The 5,769-nt window shown below is 42.5% G+C and overlaps 1 non-coding gene across 1 annotated transcript; it reads right to left on the bottom strand.

Moving 5' to 3' along the window:
- Positions 1–4,558: 4,558 nt before the first annotated feature.
- Positions 4,559–4,665, bottom strand: LOC133828167 (small nucleolar RNA R71). Its single transcript, XR_009890803.1, has one exon. It is a non-coding gene; the product is annotated as a small nucleolar RNA R71 (small nucleolar RNA).
- Between the last annotated feature and the right edge of the window lie 1,104 nt (positions 4,666–5,769).

Here is a 5,769-nt window from a genome sequence, read left to right as displayed (position 1 = left end):
GGTGAGCTCAAGTCCCCCTTAGTGCGTCTGCCTTCTTCTCCTCTTTTTGGGACTCCTTTCTTCTATTTTCGTCCTCCCTTTTCTCTCTGTGTACTTCTCTATAGAATGGTTAGATTTTTCTTCCATAATGGGTCCTCTCTTATTTTCGGCTGCCCCCTCCTTTTAGGGTACTTGCTTTACCCTAATTAGAAAGTCAAAGTCTATCTTGCCCCTCCATTCTGCCATGCCATCCAGCTGACTTAGTTGTACAAAATTCTGGCCACCTCAGCGCCTATTATGTCTCATTAAATCCAACTGGAAAGTAGTCACGTTTCCTTCCTGGGCTCTGCCAATTGCTACGTGGTAGTCGTTACAGCAATGATAGAACAACAACATGCATTTTCCAGACTTGTTGTTCCCTTTTTGATTCCAAAGTTCCTGATCACCTATTTCAGCTTCCTTTCCTGCTTAACACATACAATAAATTACAAAAATCACTCAAACATATGACAATACGAACACAAGGTCCCTTACTACACAGATACACTAAATTGAACACAATTACAAGAAATAAAAACTCATTACTCTTTTGTTTGGTTCGAAAATCAAGTTTAAAGATATAAAAATAACTCTAAATCGTAGAGTTATCACACACCAACGAGTGTCACCAGCTCAACGATGAGATCCAGAATCTCATCAAGCTAGGACACCTCCACCAATATGCCAAGAGTGGAGCATGTTAGGCACAACCCCCCGCGGCAAGACTGCTCGTGCCACATGTCGCTCCACAGGTGTCAATAGTTGCTCCTGTGGCCCCACAACATCCAGTGGCCCAAGGACCTCCTCCAGTGAACTAGCAAGTAGGAACCATCTCAGGAGGGCCCCACTTGGGTGTTGCCTCCCGAAGCTCACAGAACATGTATGCGCAAGCTTTGAATCTTTGTGATGAGGTGTTTGCTTTGGCTCAGCTGCTTGCCTAAATGCCATGCTCATAACATTCTCCGAAGACGATGCTCGGAGAGTGCATTTCCTGCACCATGACCCGTTGGTGATTTAGAGCCAAATCTCCAATAAAATGGTGGCACAGATTCTAGTAGACAGTGAGAGTTTGGTGAACATCCTGTTAAGTCAACTTTCGAGAAGATAGGGCTGACCACAACAGACGTGTCCCTGTGTGCCTCGACTCTCTAAGGATTCTCATGAGAGGCCCTCATCCTGATAGGACAGATAAATCTCCCTGTAACGCTTGGAGAGGTGCCTCGACAGGCCTTCAAATACTGCACCTTTATGGTGGTAGACTGTTCCGGCGTACAATGCCATCTTGGGATGACCCGCACTGGTGGAGTTTGGAGCCGTCACTTCCATCCGCCATTTGTGCAAGAAGTTCCCCACAAACACAGGAATCAGCACGGTCCACGGAAACCAAAAAGAGGCGAGACAGTGTTAGAATGTCTCCCTCAAAACCCCCATGATTGTAGTAGGGGAAGAAGGTCTTGAGAAGCCCGAGAATTCAGAGGTACAAGTTGTCCAGGAGACTGGACCCGACAAGTTGGACCTTAGGGTTCAAGAGGAGAGATACATTGAGCCGATAGAGGAGGTGGAGGAGGTAGTTCTTGATACCTCCACCCCAACAGTAAAACAAAATTTGGGGGAAGCTTGAAAACGAAAGTCCGAGGAGCGTTGGTGGGCTTCCTCAGAGAAAACCAAGACTTGTTCACATGCTCGCATTCTAACATGACTGGTATTGATCCAAACAGCGTATGCCATGCCTTGAATATTGATCCTAACTTTCCTCCCATCCAGCAGAAGCAACAGACATTTGATCAAACTCGGAAAAAAGCTCTCAAGGCCAAAGTGGACAATCTCCTATGTAACGGATTTAGCCAAGAAGCCTAGTGCCCCAGGTGGCTATCCAATCCTATTCTCATGCCCAAGCCAAATGGCACGTGGATGACATGCATTGATTTCTCGGACCATAACAAGGCTTGTCCGAAAGACTGTGTTCCGCTCCCCAAAATAGACCAAATGGTCGATGCCACATCTGGCTACGAGTTGTTGTCGTTCATGGACGCATACTTGGGATATAATCAAATATCCATGCACATCGCAGACCAGGATCATTCTATATTTCAGACCGATAATGGTGTCTGTTGTTACCTAGTGAGGCCTTTCAGACTGAAAAATGTCAGTGCCACCTACCAGAGGCTGGTTAATAAGATTTTCAAGATCCAGTTGGGGAGAAACATGGAGTTCTATGTGGACGACATGGTGTTCAAGTCCCAGACCACCCCTGACCATGTGGGCCACTTTACTGAGGTTTTCACAGTGCTCCACCGGTTTGGGATGAAATTAAACCCCCAAAGGTGCAATTTGGGGTTTCCTTTACAACGTTCCTAGGCTTCGTTGTCAGTGCTCGAGTGATAACTCTAGGATTTAGAGTTATTTTCACATCTTTAAACTTAATTTTCAAGCCAAAACAAAAGAGTAATGAGTTGTAAGTAGTGTAATTGTGTCCATTTAGTGTATATTTGTATCAAGGGACTGTGTATCTGTATTATCATATTTTTCTTAGTGATTTATGTAGTTTCGTGTTTATGTTAATCAGGAAAGGAGGCTAAAACAGGTGATTGGGAACTTTGGATCATGAAGAGGAACAATTTTGGAAAGAGCTTGTTGCTGTACTCTTAATGTTGTAGCAAACATACCGTAGCAATTGGCAGAGCCCAGGAAGAAAACGTGACAAATGCCAGTTGGACTTAATGAGACATAAGTGGCGCTGAGGTGGCGAGAATATTGTACAATTAAGTCAGCTGGATGGTGTGGCAAAGGACAGGGGGGCAAGATTGACTTTGACTTGCTAATTAGGGTAAACCAAGTACCCTTAAAGAGGGCCCAGCCGAAATATTGAAGAGGGGGATCATTTTGGAGAATTCTGAATATTTTTCACTAAGCAAAGTACAGAGAGAAGCAGAAAGAAAGAAGAAGAAGGGAGTACGAAATAGGAGAGAAAAAGAAGACAGACGCCTAAGGGGGACTAGAGCTCAACACTCAATTCTCTCTAATCTCTATCTCTCTTTAATTTTGTATTATTTTCTCATCTCAATTTCTGCTCAAACTCCATGGAAATATTCTGTACTGGTTTTATGTTTATAATTTCAGCCATGAACTAACACTCTAAAGATTTGGGTGGTTATGAACCCTTATGTATGAGCTAAATTTCTAAATGCATGGTGAAGTTGTTTATGTCAAAGTTCAATTGAATGTGCTGTAATGTTAATTGAATGTTAATTACTGGCCATATTTAGCATTTATTAAGTTAGATCTAACTTGGAAAAGGGAAGTCTAGCTGAACCCATTCAATTGATGCAAGAGATTCATCTATTTTTAGGTGATTTTTAGTAGTGGAATATGACTATTTTGCTGCCTTGCATAACCTAAAGATTTGGTGTTTGATGGATTGTTTATAGTCTGTTTTAATACAGGAATGTATGGAGAGAGGTTATAAACAATAGATATTAAGTTTTGGGAAAAACTTACTGGGTTTTACGAAATCTGTTAACTGTGACATAAATTGCTGACCCATTGCTGAGCCATTGCTGTAGCAACTGGAACGTACCTAGGGGAAATAACCACCTAAATCTATTTTTCTCATATCTGAAATCCACCCAGAATTCTTTCATTTTAATCTCTGATTTTTAGTTGAATTAATTTGCTCATTTACATTTATTTTCAGAACTAATTACACAACCTTTCTCTTGATTTGGTTACTGTATTATAAACTGTTTTTGGTTGATTTTACATTAATTTAGTTGAAAATTCCCTGTGGAGACGAACTTTGATACATTATCACTGTATTACTTGTTGTCGATTGTGTATACTTGCGCATATTTTAATCATTAGAAAATTTACAACAAGTTTTTGGCGCCGTTGCCGGGGACTTTAAAATTAAATTCTGTTTTATCAACTATTTTACAGTTTATTTTCATTGTTTTAACCTTGTTGGTTCGGGTTGTGCAAACTCAGGTACCTACAGTGTATGAACCAGCAAGAGGACAGTGAACTTGCTCCTATTGACCCCGAGATCGAACGAACTTTCAGAAAAAGGAGAAAGGATCAAAAGGCTAAAAGCCGAGGCACTATGGCTGAACGTGTTGATGATGAGGGGGATGGCCAGTAGGTTACTAATCCCATTTTTTTGGCAGATGACAGAGCTAGAGCAATACGGGAATACGCTGCCCCCATGTTTAATGAGCTAAATCCAGGCATTGTGAGGCCAGAAATACAAGCAGCTCAATTCGAGCACAAGCCAGTGATGTTTCAAATGCTCCAAACCGTGGGGCAGTTCAGCGGGATGCCAACGGAGGATCCTCATCTCCATCTTCGTTCATTCTTGGAGGTGAGTGATTCTTTTAAGCTTCAAGGAGTGAGTGAAGAAGCATTAAGGCTGAAGCTATTTCCATTCTCATTAAGAGACCGAGCTAGATCATGGCTCAACACTTTGCCTCCCGATTCCGTTACAAATTGGAACGACTTGGCTGAGAAATTTCTGAGAAAATACTTCCCTCCCACCAGAAATGCAAAGTTTAGAAGTGAGATTATGTCATTTCAGCAGCTGGAAGATGAGTCCACTAGTGACGCGTGGGAAAGATTCAAAGAGCTTTTAAGAAAATGTCCACACCACGGTATCCCACACTGTATACAGATGGAGACCTTCTATAATGGCCTCAATGCAGCTTCTAGAATGGTATTGGACGCTTCAGCCAATGGAGCCATTCTTTCCAAGTCTTACAACGAAGCATTTGAGATTTTGGAAAGGATCGCAAGTAATAACTATCAATGGCCAAACACTAGAGCTCCTACAAGTAGGAAGGTGGCGGGAGTTCTTGAAGTAGATGCATTAACGGCTCTAACAGCTCAAATGGCCTCAATGACCAACATCTTGAAGAATATGAGTTTGGGAGGAAGTATTCAGCCAGCTGCTGCCATTCAAAGTGCAGAAGTGTCATGCGTGTATTGTGGGGACGGGCATACTTTTGAGAATTGCCCTTCAAATCCAGCCTCAGTTTGTTATGTGGGAAATCAGAATTTCAACCGCAACAACAACCCATATTCGAACACTTACAATCCAACATGGAAGAATCATCCTAATCTGTCATGGGGGGGTCAAGGAGCAAGTTCAAGCACAGCACCAGCACAAGGAAGACAAGCATATCCACCAGGTTTTTCACAGCAGCCAAGACCTTCACAACATGTTCAAAACTCCCAGCCGAACTCTTTGGAGAATCTAATGAGGGAGTATATGGCTAAGAATGATGCAGTAATACAGAGCCAAGCAGCTTCTCTTCGTAATCTTGAGATGCAGCTCGGCCAGCTAGCCAATGAAATGAAAACTAGGCCGCAAGGATCTTTGCCTAGTGATACAGAAAATCCAAGGAGAGATGGGAAAGAACACTGTAAAGCTATTCAGCTGCGGAATGGTAAAAATCTTGGAAATTCTGAGGAGATACAGGGTAGTGGAGAGCCCACTTCAATCCAAAGTGAAGGAGAAACAAGGAACAAAACTGCCCAGGAAATTGCTGAAACTGGCCCAATTGCTACAGCAAAGGGTCAGCAAACTGCTCCAGTAAATTCTGGTCCTAAACCGCCCCTTCCATTTTCGCAGCGATTTCGCAAACAACAACAGGATGGTCAGTTCAGAAAGTTTTTGGATGTACTGAAACAGCTGCATATTAATATCCCCTTGGTCGAAGCATTGGAGCAAATGCCGAATTATGTTAAGTTTTTAAAAGA

The sequence above is a fragment of the Humulus lupulus genome, chromosome 3 (assembly GCF_963169125.1).
Source record: "Humulus lupulus chromosome 3, drHumLupu1.1, whole genome shotgun sequence".
Taxonomy (NCBI): domain Eukaryota; kingdom Viridiplantae; phylum Streptophyta; class Magnoliopsida; order Rosales; family Cannabaceae; genus Humulus; species Humulus lupulus.
Note: the sequence above shows the minus strand (reverse complement) of the source record. Positions and strands in the feature narration are given on the sequence as shown.